This window comes from Eschrichtius robustus, chromosome 17, assembly GCF_028021215.1.
Source record: "Eschrichtius robustus isolate mEscRob2 chromosome 17, mEscRob2.pri, whole genome shotgun sequence".
Lineage (NCBI taxonomy): Eukaryota > Metazoa > Chordata > Mammalia > Artiodactyla > Eschrichtiidae > Eschrichtius > Eschrichtius robustus.
In genome coordinates this window covers 56078201-56098029 of record NC_090840.1, presented here as the reverse complement: position 1 = coordinate 56098029, position 19829 = coordinate 56078201, and positions in this window count along the sequence as shown.

Here is a 19829-nt window from a genome sequence, read left to right as displayed (position 1 = left end):
GTGCCTATGAGCTTAACCCTCTCTAACCTCTACAAATTTCCTTGTATAAAGGTTTCATCATTTATTTATCAAGTCCACTACTGCTGACCACTGACCTCTACCCAATTTAGAGACATCATAAAGAATGCTGCACTGAATATCCTTGACTGTACTTACAAAAAGAGGTTTTTCTTCAAAAAAAAACACTGAAACCTGGTACTATGGGAAGGGTTGCCATGTCCTAGCTAACAACTTCTGGGAACTCAAACAGGCATTTGTTCAAAAAAATGAACTGAAAGCTATCTTTATTACCCACGAGTTTTGTGTTTCATTCCCAGATCCGAGAGCCTCAGAAATATCCGCCATAACACTTCATCCAAAGAAAGACCCCAGCGATGAGGAGCAAAGTAACCCAAGGGCTGTGAATTTAAGACCTGACCTTTTGTGTTGCTGCAGCGTCCCACCAGCACAGTCTCCACACTCCAATTCTCTTTTTCTTCCTGGTTGGTTTTGTCAAACCTCCACGGTTTCCTAGTATGCCAGCAGCGTGTTTGTTTTTCATTTTCTTGCGGCTTATAAAGCCGCAGATGTGGGTGGGTGGCAGGAACTCAGTACTTCGCTTCCTTAGCAATAAGTACCGCCATCAACTGCACACATATGTCTCCTATTAAAGTAAATGGAAGGCACGTGTCTAATCTGGAGGACAAAATTGGCAAAACTGAAACAGCTGTAGCTATTGACCCTCTGTTTTGAATGGGTGCTATAGGAGGTGAATAGTTCAGTCCCTTTTTCTAACCTGCTTATATGACTTCTTCCTTGAAAGTGGTCATTTCTTTCTACCCCTGTTCACATATCCTAGGATTTTCCCCAGACTTTTCTAGGTTCAGTATTTCTTTCTTTCTTTCTCATTATAAAAGAAAGAAAAAAAGCCATTTGGCATAGTCTGTAAACACTAATGATAAAGAACAACTCCCAGTGCCTGCAGAAACTGGGTGACCAGGTATTGGTATATTTTAGAGGGAAATCAAATTGGGAATCTAATTGGGACAGTGGTTGAAAGTAAGATTCCTTTTGCCCTCATGTGTCTATGATTCATGAATTAATGCAGTGAACATATTTTGAGCATCTCAGCGTGCCAGTTACTGGTAGAATCTGGACACACACAAAACAAAGACAATTTATATTTCTAAGGATTTCACATTCTAGAGAGGACAGACAAGAAAACTGCCTCTCAAAAGAATCCATGAGGGCTTCCCTGGTGGTACAGTGGTTGAGAATCTGCCTGCCAATGCAGGGGACACGGGTTCGAGCCCTGGTCTGGGAAGATCCCACATGCCTTGGAGCAACTGGGCCCGTGAGCCAAAACTACTGAGCCTGCGCGTCCGGAGCCTGTGCTCTGCAACAAGAGAGGCCGCGATAGTGAGAGGCCCGCGCACCGCGATGAAGAGTGGCCCCCGCTTGCCGCAACTAGAGAAAGCCCTCGCACAGAAACGAAGACCCAACACAGCCAAAAATAAATAAATAAATAAATAAATTTATAAAAAAAAAAAAAAAAAAAAGAATCCATGAACAACGAAAGGGCAGAGAAACTGCGCTATTTGTTGTTGTGTTGTCAGTATTCAACAAATATCTGTTGTATGAAGAAAATAATTGCAATGTATGTGATGAAACCAACCAGAGACAGTAGAAACACAGATCTGAAAGTTAAAAGAATGGTCCAAACTTGGATGGAAAATTATGAACCATCACCATAGAGATGTTAGAAAAAAATGTAAAAGTGGGTGAGACTGACCAGGAGGAATATAGGAAGTCTGGCCAGCTTCAGAGCAACTGACCTCTAAGTGACAGATGAAGGGCAAGGAACCACCAAGACACAATCAAAGACGTGGGATGAATATCTATAAAGTGTAATGTCCTAGAAGTCAAGAGAGAGTGTCTTAGTTCGTTCAGGCTGCTATAACAAAAATACCATAAACCAGGTGGCTTACTTCCTGTTAGCATCTAAAGGCGTCTGCACACCATCACGAAAGAAAGGAAAAGTTCTCCAAGATTAGGCTTCAAGGTGGCAGAGCTAAGGGAAGGATAACTGAATACCATCGTCATGATTGGCCAAATGAAATAGCTGGTCTCTTTAGACGGGCTCAAAGCTTGTGATCTCTACTATTAAATATGAAGAGGGGACTGCATCCAAACCTCTGCACCTGGAAGCAATTGGTCTCCCAGTCTTAGCCAAACTTCTAAGGATGAGGAACCAAAGGCCTTCATCTCATGGTGCAAAATGACTCCTGCATCACTGGTATGCTATCATTTTCCACACAACCACCAAGTGAGCTGAATAGACTCCCCGTCTCCTCCACCCTTGGGAGAATTTGCTGGAAGAAATAGACATCCAACTGATTTACAATTCTGGACAGCCTTTCCTGTGTATGTGAAAAGCTATTTCTCACAGGGCTTTTCTCAGCTGTTGCCTTTTCCTGACGCAAGTGTCAAATGCTCTGGCAGGTGAATTCTACATCCCTGTGGTGGCCTTGGGTGTTGGCACTTGTAAACCGGTATATTTCTGTCATCACTTGCATGCCAAAGCTCAAAAGACAGCTACGTGTGTATTGGAGGGAAATCAATTAAGAAATGTTTTAGCACACAACCTCAGCATTTCCTTTGGAGAATAATGGGGAAAGCTGGAGAGCTAAGGGGGTTCCAGCCAGGGGAATGGAATCTGTAGAACCAGATACATGAATCTAAGAAGCTTAAAGAGAAAGCAAGGCAGCAGGGAATGATAAAAGATCAGAGCCCATTCCACGCCTCATTTGGCTCAAACCTTTGTCTGATGTAAAGCCCAGAAACTGCTTCCTTTGATTTCTGCCTGACAAGGGTGAAATTTATTTCCAATGCACTTAATATTGTATAGACATGGCAGGAACCGAGTGGAATCAAAGGAATGAAATGCATATATATCAAGGGTCATCCTACTCTTAGCTTGGTTACCTGTCAGTTGAAACATCCAACACTTTACTGGAAGATAATTAGGTGCCTCCCCTACTTTACCAAATAAAAGAGAGTAGGAAAAACAATCACTGGTTGAAGCAACACTTTATACATTGAAAAGAATGTGAAATATGAGAGCCAGAAATTATCTTAGAATTAAAATTTCCACACTCATATTGAGTAAGGAAACTGAAGCTCAAATAAAGTGAGTTCACCAAAGTCAGCCAGCTGATTAGTGAGAATAGAGACTCTGATGTAGTTATTTAGCAAAAAAAAAAGTCATTTTTCCAGGCATGGTGCTGGGTATCAATGGGTGCAAAGGGGAAATAAACGAACTACACTCATCACACCAGGAATCACACACGTGTTACAGTGGATAAATGCAGGAGTAAGGAGATCATTCAGGTACAATGTGCAGAGGGAAAACAGGAGACACAAAAGCCCGTCTCCTCATGAGCCACCCAAGGTTCTTTCCACAAGGCCCACCCCAGTCAATACCTTCAAAGGAAAAACTTAACGTCATCTCCACAGCATCACATTGTAAAATCTTGTGATTTAAGACAGTTTTATGTGAATGTAAAATGTCATGTTTATTACCAAGATGCATTCAAATCTCACACTTGTACTATTTACCATAAAGCAGATTTTGGTACATAGCCCAAATATCCCAGACTTCAGCACCCGGGAGGTCACATTACCCTTTTATACATAAATCACAACAGTTGGAACCCCTCATCCTTTTGACATGCATTCTTTTCCAGGTTGTCTTAGTCCATTCAAGTTCAGGGTGTTCTAACAGAATACCATAGACTGGGTGGCATATAAACAACAGAAATTTATTTCTCACAGGTCTGGAGGCTGTAAATCCAAAATCAAGGCACCTGACTGATTTCGCGTCTGGTGAGAGCCCTCTTCCTGGTTCACAGACGGATATTTTTTCACTGTGTCCTCACATGGTACAAGGGGACGAGAAGCTCTCTAGGGCTTCTATTATAAGGGCACTAATCCCATTCATGAAGGTGCTGCTCCTGTGACCTAATCACCTCCCAAGGCCCCACCTCCTAAAACTATCATTGTGCGGGTTAGGATTTCAACATGAATTTAGGGGGAAGGGATATAAACATTCTGCCTACAGCATAGGTTTTCCTCTTTTACCGGTTTCTGAATATCTCAGTATCTTGTGTGTTCTCCAAATCCTCCTGTCACCAGTCATCCGATTCTAGATTCTGTAAGCTGCTTCTTCTCACCCCAGGAGAGCCATCCCCAAGTATAGCAGAAGCCCTTCCCTTTCACTTTTCACAGCCAAGCAGAAAGAGGCTACTTTTGAAAAAATAATGATAATAAAATTATTCTAAAAGTAATTCAAGGGGACTGCACAGTCCCCAGCCCCTTCTAGGTCCCGTATAAAGCAAGTTTATAACATGTCCTCTACCCCAGGCCACTTACTCAGCCCCAAGGGTTTATCCTATGCCCACTGGCTGTTCGTGCTCCAGGTACCTCCACATCTCCCGGCCTAGGCCAAAGGGAACCCAGTCCCAGAGAGAGAGAGAGAAGTGTTTCCCTCACCCTGTTCTAAGGCTCATTTAGGAATGACTTTTTTCCAGAATGATCGACAGTTGAAATGTCCATTTCCTTCGGAGGCAAACCCACTCCTACTACAAGGTTGCAGTTGAGCTGTTCACAGGACAGTTCTATGACGACTGACAGCATATTTCCCAAAGCCCATGTGCTTTAGCCCCTCCCCAGTTTGTAGGACATCAGTAGCTCAATGGAAATTCGGTGATGCCAAAGTTAGTATTATTCTGTGTTGGACAGAATAATGCCTCCCAAAGATGTCCACATCCTAATCCCTGGAACCTGTGAATACGTATGTTACCTTACATGGTAGAAGGGACTCTGAAGATGTGATGAAGTTGAGGGCCTTGAGATGAGGAAACTATCCTGGATTATATGTGTGGGCCCAATGTCATCACAACGGTCCTTAAAAGTAGAGGACATTTCCTGGCTGTGATCAGACATAGATATGACTACAGAAGACTGGTCAGAAAGATGCAACATTACTGGCTTTCAGTGGAGAAGGGGGGCCACAAGCAAAGGAAAGTGGGCAGTCTAGAGAAGACAGAAGAAGCAAGGAAATGGATATTCCCCTAGAGCCTCGAGAAGGAACACAGGTCTGCCAACACCTTGATTTTAGCCCAGTGAGGTCCGTGTCATAATTCTGACCTACAGTCTGTAAGATAATAAATGTGTGCTGCTTTAAGCCACTAGGTGGTAATTTGTTATGGCAGCCCTGGAAAAGTAATTCCTTATTCCTTTTCAGTCTCTCCTCATTAAGGATACAAAAGACATGGAGACACAGTCTCACCTAGGAATACACTAGTAATATGTATTATACTTGTTACCCTTGTAATGCCAGTTTATCTTGGATGTGGTGTGGGGAATTTTGATAAGCAGCGGTTCTGTACTAACTTTAGTCATTCTTGGACTCAAGAAAATGATCTAAAACAATAAATAAAGTTGAAGTCAATTGGGAGAAATTTTAAATCAATTAGAAATAAATTCTCCAACCCAAGGTGTCTCAATTTGGCACTCCTGACATCGAGGGCCAGGTCATTCTTTGTTGTGGGAGGTCATCCTGTGCATGGTAGGATGTTTAACAGCATCCTCTACCCACTAGATGCCAGGAGCCTCCAATTGTGACACACAAAAATTTCTCCTGACATGGCCAAGTGTCCCCTTGAGACAAAATAATCTGTGGTTCAGAACCATTGTTCTATCCCAAAGGTATCTTGAGGGGAAATAAACAAAGCTATCGTCCAAGGATAACTTTGCTATTTCAGGATAGGAAAATGTTCAGTTGAGAATATACACTGGTAGGATATGTGTCAATCCCACAGGCCTTTACATTCTCAATGCACAGAACACACGGTGTCAGGGATACAAATATCTATTTCGAAGTGATTTAGGTATTAGGACCTTCTTGGATAAATTCACTGTACCCTCCTCCACTTTTAATACAAGTTCTTTTTCCATGAGTCAATCATTTTTCCTGGCAAACTGACTTGGAATGGCATTAAAGAGAATGAGGTTCAGTGGCTGCACTTGTAAGGGCATAGCGTGACTTCTTCGGAGATCAGGCACCAACACAACCAACTGCAGGTGGCTTTGGGTTACAGGGCACAGGCCAGTGGGCAGGGGGGATGTCGCCATACAGCCACTCACTGAGAGGGACAGGGGCTTCCAACAGAGCTACATTAACTTGGGCTAAAGTTATTAAATGGGATCTGTTCTCAGAAAACAAACAAAAAAAATTCCATTGAAGTAGATGTCACACATACAACCAATCCCATACTTTTATTCCATGCTTGAGATTTAGCTACATTAACCTAAAAGTGCTGGCACCTCAGACTGCCACATGCACAAGAAATCAAAGGTTATCTCTTCTTCTCAAATATGGTAATGATCTAAAAATAGGGAAGTGATTTAGGAACTAAACAAAGCAGCTGAGGTGGTTGTTTATAACCTGTGAATAAGGCAGTGTATGAATTCAGGAGACAACATTTGAAAATGAAGAATTCAGCTAGAGCAAAATTTAATCCATCATCACAATTATATTAACCAAATTAATAAATTAATGGAGCAGAGAGTCCAAGGTTCTATTCTATAGCAAAATAACCAAGAATTTGGGTGACTTTTTTTTTTTTGAGGTTTTTTTTTTTTTTATCACTTAGCAAAATGCCCTTGATATCCATCAAAGTTTGTGTATCAGTAATTCACTCCATGGTATGGATGACAGATAAACCACAGTTTGTTTAACCATTCACCTATTGAGGGATATTTTTGTTGTTTCCAGGTTTACAAATAAAGCTGCTATTAGCAATCACCTACAGGTTTTTGTGCTGACATAAGTTTTCATTACGAGCATAATTGCTGAATTGTATGGTGAGTTTATGTTTAGTTTTTTAAGAAACTGACAACCTATCTTCTAGAGTAACTGTACCATCTTCCATTCTCAACTAGTAATATATGAGAGATTCAGTTTCTCCACACCCCCTGCAGCATTTGGTATTGTCGCTATTTTGTTTTGTTGTGTTTTTTTTTTGCATAAACCCATTTATTTTATTTTTTTTTTAACATCTTTACTGGAGTATAATTGCTTTACAATGGCGTGTTAGTTTCTGCTTTATAACAAAGTGAATCAGCTATACATATACATATATCCCCATATCCCCTCCTTCTTGCGTCTCCCTCCCACCCTCCCTATCCCACCCCTCTAGGTGGTCACAGAGCACGGAGCTGATCTTCCTGTGCTATGCAGCTGCTTCCCACTAGCTATCTATTTTACATCTGGTAGTGTATATATGTCCATGCCACGCTCTCACTTCGTCCCAGCTTACCTTTCCCCCTCCCCGTGTCCTCAAGTCCATTTTCTACGTCTGCGTCTTTATTCCTGTCCTGCCCCTAGGTTCTTCGTGACTTTCTTTTTCAGACCGTCAGTAAGGTCAGCTGGGTCTTTTTTGTGGGATAGAGACTTTTTAAATTGGGATTTTCTTTAAAGTACATTTATGATGTCCAGTTGCCAGATGTGGTGATAGTCTATGGAAACAGTATTTGGGAATGGAAAAGTAAGCTAAAAGTGATAGATAAATGGGTTCTTTTTAGCAGGGTTCTACTTTAGATGATTTTTTATAAATATATTCCCTGTAATAAACACTACACAATTAGGAAAAATAATCCCCATTTCTCCTTCAAAATAATTAATTCCTATTTTCCTCTTAGATTCAAGGTGATGTCTCAATTACATTACAGATAAAGGCATTATGGCCACAACTTATAGCTCTCTTTAAATATTTCAAGGTCTGTTACCTTAGGGGGGATTAAGTCCCTATGTGTTTCTCCAGAACGAGGGCCCATGGACAGACGCTTCAGGAAGTCAGGTTTCAGAACAAAATACAAAAAGAAACCTCTTGTTGTTGTTGTTTAAGGAGAACGGCTTAGCCACAGACTGAGCTCTACTGTACATCAGCTCTTCCAGCAGGGGCTGCATCCTCACTGAGTTAAAATGATTTAAAGGAGAGGCTAGCCTAGCAGCCCTTAGAGCAACCTCTTCGCACTGCCGGGGTCTACACTCCAGCATCTGGAGGTGGCCATCATGTAAGGCTCCCAGGTGGTGGGTTCTAAGATGTCAGATGACTCTTCCAGCCCCATAGGGACCTAGCACAGCCCCACTGCCACCCCAGAGCATCAGTGACAGGAGGCTTGGCCTATTTTCTGTGGTGCAGCCACCGTTCATGACGGAGCATGAGCTCTGTCAATAGTGCAGGTTACCAGAGAACGCAAATGGCCCACCCTCTACTCTTCTCTGCCCTTACTCCCCTCGCCATCAGCAAAATGGTTTGTAATCCAGTGAAGATCCCATCCCTAATTAGTCAGGTCCCCTTCTGATGTTTTCAAGCCTGCTCAAAATGTTGGCTCAAACCTGTCCCTTGAGTATATTTATAAACCGAAGTCATTCATTCAATAAATATGTATTAAGGACCTACTTGTATCAGGCACTGTAGCAGGCACCGGGATTAAAGGGGTGAGCAAGACAGGGGTGGGTCCTGCCTTTCAAGGTGTTAACAAATACGGAAAACATGCAAATAAACAAGCACTAGCGTAAATGAAGTATAATTTGGGAAAATGTAGGGCAGTAAAGGAGCAGGTGGCAGCAGCCTCTCACCTATTGGGGTGACAAGGGGCCTGCCAGAGCCAGAGGCCTTCAAGCTGAGACCTGAGGAAGGAGAGGGAATTGGACTTGGAAAAGAATGAGTGTTCCAAACAGAGAACAAAGCATGAAGGCCAGAAGTCAGGATAGCTATAGACTTTTGAGGAAGTGGTAGAAGCTGCCCATGGCTGGGTTACGGAGGATCCCGAGCACTGAGTCTGGAGAGGAGGGCCAAGGCCCTTCTGCTCCTTGGTGACCATGTGGTGTAGCCTCATTAACTCAGTTATACTGGGACTAGGGAAAGCCCCACTCCCAAGCACAATAAAACAACACACCCAATACCGGTGCGCGTCTCTTCCTGGGGCAAAGCTCTGTCCCTGCCCAGACATCCCCAGGTGATCTGCTCTGAACACTTCCTGCATACAGTCTAGAGGTGACACTGTGGTAGAGTCACTGACTGTCCCTCTGCCCTGTTTCTCTGCAGTTCCCACCAAAGGTTGCTAGGAAGCTGCCACCCTCCCCCAGAAGGCACCTATCAACAAGAGAGACATTAGACACCATAGGCTCCAGGTCTACCGCCAGCCCCCTGATTCTGGTACTGCCCTCCTGGATCATTCCCAACAGACAGACGTGAGCAGGGACCTCAGTAGGATACGCCCATCTGTGAGCATTGTTCTCAGGGCACAGCCTCATCTGGAGAGGGATGGAGAGCAGGTACTAGTGAGAGAACATGTCCCTTCCATACTGGAAGGGTTTTATCCTTGCTTTTCCCCCTGGGGTTGACTGGAAAGGCCATTCTGGAAGGACAGATACTGATTCCAGCCTTTCTCCTCCACATCCCACCGCTAGGTTGCATGATATGGTGTGGGGCTGGGGGGAGATTATGTGGAGGCAACTGTAAGCAGTGCAGTCTCTCCATCTGTAAGGAGGGCCCCTGCCCACACCTCTGCATCACCCAGCTCACGAATGGGCGAAGAGAAAGCTTTCTCTGATTCCCACGCTTAACCACTACCACTGGTTCAGTGTCTCATGAATGTATGTGGATCTTCAGGGCCCACCCCTCCCCTGCTTCTCAGAGCAGGCAGCTCTCCTGGGCCTTGGCATACAAAGCCCCCAGGGAATGCCCTGAGTTCTGTGTAAAAGTGGATCAACTTGGTTGCCAAAAGTTCTTGGTAGGCACAGAGTGGCCATCCAGTGTTGGCCACAGATACTGATGATTAGCTCTGCAGACCAACCTAGGAAAACAGGCTGCAGTTTTATGTAGTTAAAAGTACGATGAGTTTTGTAGAATCTGAACACTAACTGATTGATCATGATACTAAGGAACAATTGTTTATTTTTTAGGTGTGATCATGGTATTATGGATATATTAAAAATAAGAGAGAGGGCTTCCCTGGTGGTGCGGTGGTTAAGAATCCACTTGCCAATGCAGGAGACACAGGTTCGAGCCCTGGTCCGGGGAGATCCCACATGCCACGGAGCAACTAAGCCCGTGCGCCACAACTACTAAGCCTGCGCTCTAGAGCCCGCGAGCCACAACTACTGAAGCCCGCATGCCTAGAGCCCGTGCTCTGCAACAAGAGAAGCCACCGCAGTGAGAAGCCCGCGCACCACAACGAAGAGTAGCCCCCACTCGCCACAACTAGAGAAAGCCCACGTGCAGCAACGAAGACCCAACGCAACCAAAAATAAATAAATTAAATAAATAAATTTATAAAAAAAAAAAAAAACAGAGAGATCTTTTAGAAAGAGAGGCCCAGGTGCAATATTTATTAGTAAAATTGTGTGTTGTCTAGGGTTTATTTCAACATAATCTGACAATGGAAGGAGAGTGGGTACATAGGTGAGACAAGCTTGGCCATTAACTTATGATTGTTGAAACTGTGATGGAGACTCAGAGTACATAGAAGTGATTACACTATATTTTCTACTTTTGCCTGTGTTTGAAATTTTCCCTACTGTGGAGTTTTAAAGCGTATCTTTAGTAAATATGCAAGCTACTAGAAAGGTTGAAGATAACTGAAATCCTTTAAAAAGGCTTTAATAAATGGCATTTCACTAGATGAATAAAGGCAGAGCAAAGTCTCCACTGTCCATGTTGAAGTCAGCAAACCTAAGATTGCTTTTGAAAGACCTTCTGCTGTGGATTACACGTAAGTGAAAACTTGGGCTCAGAAAATTAAAATTAGATCACATACAAAGAAGGGAAAATCAGTACAGAGAGCTTAAGTAGTATATAGTCTCTCTTGGCAATACTACTATTAGATTTACCAGGTAATCAAGACTGAACGACCAAAAAAACACATTTATTAATTTTCTGAAAAGTTTTGGATCCAGTTCTGCCAGAGGGGAGAGGTCCAGTTCCAAGGAACGTCCAGGCCTCCCAATTTGGTTTCTGAGTAAGTGAGCGAGAACATGAAACCTCTCAGAGTCATTCTTTCTATTCCACCGATGGCGGGTCTGGTCCCCTAAATGGACACAAGTTTTATTATCAAAGGGATTGGAAATCCCCAGGTGTAAGTCTATGGCGTAGAGATACGGCAAGATTCAGGAAGTGAATCCAAACCCTCAGGTTGGGCTCATTCTCAAAATGTAAGAGAAGCGAGGAGAATACAGTGAGCCCGTCATTTCATCCTAAGTTAGAATTTAGATGTCTGTCACGATCCAAATTCCTAGTGCTGAGTCCAGTAAAAACTGTGCCAAGGTTTTTCATGTCACACTTCAACTGTCACTGAGGAGCTGAATTAGCAGACAGACAGATAGTGACCACTTGAGCAAGTGGTCACTTGTCCCGCCACTTTCGGGTAAGATTAGAGTCTAACAGTGAACTACTGAGTGTCCCCTGGGGCACTAAGCACTTCACCAACATCATCGAAAATAAACCTCTCAGCTATTACCTCCCCATTTTACAAATAAGGAAACCAAGGCTCAGAAAGGTTCAGAAAGTTACCTGAGGTCCTACCACTAGTAAGTTGCTAAGCTTGGGTTTAAAACCAGATCTCTCTGACTACGGAACCCAATGTCCTTCACCACAACGCAAGCCCATTTTATTAAATACCACAGAGACTAATAAAACATATCAGAGAGTATTTTCTCTCTGGCCTTGACCAAGTAAACACATACTCTTTTGCTGATTCATTGGGCAAGTTGTCTAGCTATGTCCTTTATCCTTCACTGCAGTTAACCTCTAGTGCTGTGACATTCCCTTCCTTCCAGAAGCTCATCAGGGCTCCAGTCTGGGATATGACAGCGTCGCTTGTACATTTAAAAGTAGCCACTTGTTCGTCACACACACACAGGCACATTCAAACACACATTGATTTTGGTGGATTTGAAAGTTAGAAGCTAAGGAAAAAAACCCTGAGAAGGATGCCTGTGATCATCAAAAATAACTTCTGATTAGAATTCAGAAGAGCCCCATCTAAGGCAAAGTTGACTTGTTAACTTGCCAGAGAAACTGTGTATTTCCTGTCCAAGGAGGAATTTACTCTAGACCAGCAGGTATGTGGGCAAGATGGCTGCACACGACTTGAGAAGGAGGTAGAAAAGGAGGAATTCCTTTCAAATAGGGTCTTTCTATATTTCTATAAGAGGGAAGGTGGGGCTTCCCTGGTGGCGCAGTGGTTGAGAATCTGCCTGCCAATGCAGGGGACACGGGTTCGAGCCCTGGTCTGGGAAGATCCCACATGCCGCGGAGCGACTGGGCCCATGAACCACAGCTACTGAGCCTGTGCATCTGGAGCCTGTGCTCCGCAACAAGAAAGGCCGCGATAGTGAGAGGTCCGCGCACCGCGATGAAGAGTGGCCCCCACTTGCCGCAACTAGAGAAAGCCCTCGCACAGAAACGAAGACCCAACACAGCCATAAATAAATACATAAATAAAATTTTCTTTAAAAAAAGAGGGAAGGCGGATCTTTCCCCTGCAAGTTCAAGCTTATTAGCTCTGTGCCACCCACCTCATATGTGATCACCAAAATTTATTTTATAAGTTTTAAGTGAATGCAGTTACAATGTCCTTCTTAACCCTGAAGGACAAGTTCTTTGGCAGGAAAACTGAATATAATCCTCCCTTTTGAGGGGTATAAATATTTATTGCCCTAACACTACTAGTACAACAAACCTGTGGCTAATATACTCTCAATGCAAAGATTTACCACAGTACCTGGCCCATTACAGTCATTATTTAAACAGCATCTTCTCCATGACATAACTTTTGTGCTAGCTGACCAGAAGTATTTGAAGGTAAAATAAGGCATGTTGTTTCCTCATTTGTAACATTCACATGGGTAGGCTACCTTAAATCCAATTCAAGTACTCCTTGCTTGAGTTTCATATTATATATTTCAAGAAGCTGCCACCTATTAGGTTTAGTGTTTTGTAGTACTTTGTGCTGGGATTTCTCATGAATGGTAGTGAAGTGGCTTGTCTATGATGCTAGGCCATAAGACATTCTTAGGTGTAGTAAATGCTTCATTTAATTAAATATGTGCAAAGGACAAATAATGGCTCTTCCTCACAGACATCTCACAGTGCTCTGAAGTCAGTGGCACAAATGGTCAATAATTTATCTAATTAATTAAAGTAATTGCAATTAAGGGGTCAAAATTTATGCTTTTCTTAAATTAAAACAGAATCATGGTTTTTCCTATAATGTCACTCTCGCTGGTTTATATTTTGTTTAATTGTGGATTTTGATTGATTTTAAATGATAAAATTCCAGTCCAGTGTAGCTTAATAAAAAAGGGAATTTATTAGTTAACATAACTGAAGAGTCTTAGGGGAGTAACATCTACAGGTATGGCTTGACCAAGGTGCTAAAACAGTGTTATCTGGACTCTAACTCTCTCCATCTTCTGATTTGCTTTCCTTTATGTTGATTGCATTTTCATGTAGGCTCTCCCTATGTAGCAAAACAGCTTACCTTATAACTTAGCAAAACCAATAGAAAGAAAACCTTTCCTTCCCAATAATTCCAGAAAAACTCTAGGATTGAGTCTCACTATAGTAATAAGGTTACTTGTCCATTCCTACCTCCAGCAGGGATAAAACACACTGGTTTGTTAGATCAGTCACTCACCAGGACGGGAGGTACAGGACAGGTGGTGGGTTTTTAGTCTCACTCAACTACATAGGCAAAGAATAAGATGATTTCTCAAAGAAAAATTGGGATGCTGTTTCCAGAAAAAAGAAAAATGAGAGCCAAGCAGACAAAACCAAAAGTAGTCAACTCCATAGAGCAAGGTGGAGCTTTAGCAAAAGCACTTGTCAAACATACCTAACAGATGATCCTATCTTACCCTTTACTCACTTGAATGACAACAGTGATGACTTTGTGGTGGTATTTGTGGATTATAATTTCATAAATTCTAACAATTTGTTTTCTCATTTTCTTGATAGATACATTTTGAATAAGAAAGAGACCAAGGGAAAATGCAAAAACAGTAAGTAGTACCTCCATATCCATACTGACTCTGATACCATTATGGTAAACTTTGCTGAAATTTACATCCAGATTTTTTTAAGTGCCATCTCTCACGTGTGTGAAAGCTCTCACGTGTGTGAGAGCTGCTCCGAGACATCTGAAGAATGAGCCTTCAGGTATAACCCAACTCTGCAGAAGGAGAGCCTCTAGCTCATTAAAGATTTTTCTGGCTGCTTAGTTTATGTTATTTGGGTTTACTTTGGAATTTGTTCTTAGATTTTCAACCTATACTAGCATATAATGCAGGAATTGCCAAGGATGTTATTGATATCCACAATATAATTTGCAGAACAATCCATGCCTTAAAATGAAGGTAGAAATGAATGATTTTCATGGCTTTATACATTTAGTTTTTTAGTGTCCTAACATGATACTATCTTGTTTAACATTGTCATAGAACAAGGTATTCTATATAAGAAGATTTCCTAGATAATTGTTTTAATTATGTGTTACTTTGATATGTTTTTCTAAAGTGCATTATTTTATGTAGTAGCTTAGTTAGCATACATATCTGGGTCATAGATAAAAACATCAACTAAATTAGTATGTCAAAAATCAGTGACAGTCTCAAGGCTTATAACTTACTGGGGTTTGTATGGATGTTTAGACAATATGTTAGATGACTTCAAACTCACATGCAGTTGGAGTTGTATCTGCTGTGTCCTCCTGTGGCTTCATAGTGCTGTAAGTATATCTTCCTCATTGCCATTTCCAACCTGTGGCAGAAGAGAAAATGGTAAGTGAGCTTGTTAGAATTTGTCTAAAATAAGACTACATAGATCATTTAAGGAGCTCTGCAATGAATAAGGTACAACAGTTGCAGTGCATAAACTATTTTGTGTTCATCGACCACTACACTCAGAAGTCTAAGACAGCAGGGCCACATCTGCACTCTTAGAACCTGCTAGAGTAGATGATATATAATTGGTACTCAATAAATATATGCTGAATGACTAAATGAATTTACAGTTTGGCACTTATTTAACTGCTCTGAAACTTTTAAATTTCTTGGCTTTGTAGGTTTAAATATGTGGATTCTGCATAAACTGTTACTGATAGTCCTTGTGAGGTGAGAAAACATGTGCAAAACCACTTAGCTTAGTGCTTGATACGTAACATAATAGGTGCTCAGTAACATAAGCTGAATCAGCATTTTCCTTCATTATGATGCTGTCTTTGTTTGCTTATTTTTTAAATTGATTTTCATTTGTTACAGAATTTTCAGAGAGGTTGCATGGTATAATGGGAAAACCACTTCATCAAGACTGAGAATATCAAGTTCAAGTCCTGGCTTTTTCAAGTATTATTTAATGCTGGCAGTGGGCAGTTAACATAATTTCTCAGAACCTCAGTTTATTTGCGGGCAAATAGAAATAACTATCCAACTGCATAACAGTGTATTGAATCCCAGTCAGAGCTAAGGTCCATGAGATTCAAAAATGATCTATCGCTTTTCTACTTCATACAGGTTCTTATGGAATTCAACTTAGATAATATAAGAAACTTTTGTAAACTATGGATCAATATCCAACAATTAAATGCTATTTGGATTATTTTTCCATGAAGCTTAAGGTCTTTTTTTTGTCACTGAAAACCATTCAAGTTCTTTGGTTTCTTTTTCTTTCACTGTACCCTTCAGAGACAAATCAAAACAAGGACTGCTTTGTTTTTTTTCAAACTTTGTTTTTATTTGCAATTGATTTTTCCAAAGCCCAAGTTCTACTCTGCTTTTGGATTTGTTTTGTGGGATTGAGTTACATATTTTATAGATGTTTTGGGCGTGTTGGGGATGAATGTTTGCTTAGAGGATCTTAGGGAAAGGTTTACAGGATTCTAATAAGTGGATTTGATTGATCTAGCAATTTTATTTCCTGTATTGGTCTAACCAGGAGTCGAGGAATGAAGGATGGATAGGGAAGATAAGTAGTCTCTTTGAAACCAGCCCCTGCTCAATATTGGGTAGAGATTCAGGGTATGCTACGTTGCCAAGTTTAGCAAATAAAATAGAGGTCCAGTTAAATTAGCTTTTCAGATAAACAATAAATGAAGTATTGCCAAATGTTATATCCTGTATTTTATCTGGCAATTATAGGTGAGACAATGCCTAGAAGATTCTGAGAAGACTTCTTATTTACTTTAAAGGGTCTATAAGGAGTCAACAAAACAGCAACCTTCAGATCATCTTTACTCTGTTAAAAATTGAGATACATTTGCCACCTGGAAAAGGGTTCTGTAGGGTGACCAGGGTCATCTGAAAGGTTCTCTTTTATGGTCTCTCATGTAGGTGCAATTCCATGGCTGCTGGGGCTGGAGTTGTCTAATCACGTCAGTGAGCTGCAGACCCAAGAGACCTCACAGAACTGACTACTGACCGGAAGCTCACCTGACAGATACTGATTAAAGTGTCTACATATGGCCAATCCACATGGCTTGGGCATCTCCCAACATGGTGGCTGTGGTCCTAGAGAGCATCCCAAGAATGAGTCCAGTGGCCCCCATACCCACAGCTTCCGCATGCGCAGACTCAACTAACCACAGATCAGAAGTTGGAAAAAAACCTCCAGAATGTTTCAAAAAGCAGAACTTCAATTTGCCATGCACTGGCAACTATTTTTTTTTTAATTAATTCATTTAATTTATTTATTTTTGGCTGCGTTGGTTCTCTGTTGGCTGCGTGTGGGCTTTCTCTAGTTGCAGCGAGCGGGGGCTACTCTTCGTTGCAGTGCGTGGGCTTCTCATTGTGGTGGCTTCTCTTGTTGCGGAGCACGGGCTCTAGGCACGCGGGTTTCAGTAGTTGCAGCACACAGGCTCTAGAGCACAGGCTCAGTAGTTGTGGCTCACGGGCTTAGTTGCTCCGCTGCATGTGAGATCTTCCCGGAGCAGGGCTCGAACCCATGTCCCCCTGCATTGGCAGGTAGATTCTCAACCACTGTGCCACCAGGGAAGCCCACTGGCCACTATTAACACACCATTTACGTTGTATTTACAACTATTTACATAGCATTTACACTGTTCTAGATATTATAAGTTACATAGAGATGGTTTAAATATATGGAAGGATTACATAGGTTATATGCAAATACTATGCCATTTTACACAAGGCACTTGAGCGTCCGTGGAGTTTGGTATCCTTGGGGGTCCTGGAAACAATCCCCTTTGGATACCAAGGGACAATTATATTCCAAGAGCTAAATCCTTTGCTTTTGCTTTCAAACTAAGCAAACTCAGTGAATTTGTTGATACCATCAATATGCATGCTTTAGAGATGATTGTTATGGCACTTGTTACATGGCTTCTGCTCTCTAGAACACATTTACTTCAATCAGTAAGAATAGAAAGATGCAAAAGAGAGGTCAAATAGTGCATGTGAAGTGAGGATTGAACAAAGGGCAGCAGGACAGGTGGAGGCAAGTTATAAAGACATAAGCGGTGGCAGGGAAACAGCTATCTTCAGTGGATCAGGGTAGTAGGTAAAATGGAAGAGTTATGAGTTACACTGGACTGATATATGGATTATCTAGGATAATTCTGAGAGCTGGTTTAGTTAAGAAATAAGTTGACTCCTGGGGAAGAAAAACTAAGAACGTGGAATCCAATAAAAAGATCTGCCCCAATATTTTTATACATTAGACCCTATAAGGGACCAAAACATAGTAGGTTCATGGTTTAATCCTTTTTTAAAAAGTAAAATTTCTGTTTGACTTTATTTACACCTGTTTTTCATTTAAGTCTATGCCCAGTTGCTTTAATAAAAGGCTACTTTCCCTTAAATGCACTTAAAAATGTTAATTGAACCGAAAGAACACACCTCTAACACGGATCTTGGCTTACATTTTGAACTATATGATAACATCCACTGCACTGCTGTTTCCTTTTCATATTTCATGAATGTCCCAAGTATAAGCTGAGAGCCCCAAAGGCCTTCAGGAGCCTAAGTGAGTATAAATCCCACTCTATCAACGTTTCTAATCACAAGTCCTTGACATGCCTAGGCATGTGCAGAAAATGTTTGATTGAGTCTCAGTATGATTGTAGGTGAGCCCCAGAGGTTGCTGTTGGTTAAATAAGTATTAGGTCTGTTAGAAGGTCACCTTTCCCAGCCATAACATAGCTGCCTGCTGAGCAAAACAGTTGGTGGCTGGAAAAGTAGTGAATTAAGAACATGTCCTGCCTGTTGCTATGAGATGTGAAAGGGGGAGGCTGAGAGCCCAGCTTGCCCTGAGCGACTTTGCAGAATAGAAAGGTCAAGCAACTCAGCTGTACGTTTGGACTAAGATGCAACTGAGTTGTTTCTGAAAGCCGAGCCCAGAGGGAGAACATACCGAGAGGGAAAAACGAGATCATACTGTCTAGTCATTGATTGAAAACTCAGGCTGTGATCTTTGGGTCTGTCACTATATCAGAAAACACAAAATTTCACTAATAGCGATCAATAATGGGATCTGGAAAGCCACTTGAGTAGGGAAGGAAAGGTAATAAGGTAGGGGGGGGGTGCATTTCATGGTGAATCAGAGTACACAGGGCCCCGGAAGAAAGCAAAATCAAACTGATTGTCAATCAGCATTATATGCATCTTGTTGATGTGGGCTGGCCACTACTCACTAGAAGAAAGTTTTACTTGGAAAATGAGGATTAGGAATGCAAATGAGTTAAGGTCATAAAGGGGAAGTAATCAACTTGACTCCATACAAGATGAAGGTTGAGTTCAACCTGTCCTAAGACAGCATTTCTGAACAGCCTTTGAAACAGGTAAAAACATCTGAAATTTTAGTCTTCAGTCTCCTTCCCTAAGAACTAGTCTTGCCATTAGAGGCATTTAGATAATGTTGGAAATTTAAGGTGGATCTTGTTACATGAAATGTTGCTTTAACCTTGTATCATCATTGCTGCAGAAAGACAAGCATGGTTATTTATAGATGTTTCAAACTTCTGTTACTATTCCTCTCTCACTTAAAGAACAACAACTTGTGAGGTTTATTTAACTTAATTCACAGACTGTCTTTTTCTTCCAGGGAAGATCAAAACCTCTTCTTTATTCCTATATGTTTGAAGCCAGCTTATCATAACCAGGAAAATTTGCAGCTATGTCGCCAAATCCCGGCATCCTCTAAGAAGTCTTTCTGATAATATTTCTGCTCTCTTCGATTACTGCTTTAAAGCATATGTAGAGTCCCCGTTTCTTTTCTCCCTTTCCTGTCTCAGCAAGAGTATTTTAGCAGCTCCATTAAGGTATTCAGATTTCCAAATATCAGACTCCCTGGAGTAGCTTTCCAGGTTGAAACTTTACAGAACAGAGGTGGGTAAATTGACATTTTCAGAGTTTGAGATGAAGATGCAATGAAACACACTGCAACATAAATAAGAGAAGACATATCGCGATTCTTTTTAACAGGTCACTTCAACCACTGAAACTTCACTAGCATCAAAATGACTTACTAAACTTTATCGATGGGTAACACTCAAACGCTTGAACCACTTGGACAGCCTGAGCACTGAATTAAACCTGGGTCTTGAAAGTCCCACTATGTGCCAGGTGTTAAACCCTTGGTTGCTGGACTGGGGGTGTCTAGAGGTCCCTGGGTCAGAGGTGAGGTGGGAAAGCATAACTACTGTTTACATGAGTATTTCAACATTCTAGCAACCGTACTAGCTGTGTCCGTGTACACCTGCATCAT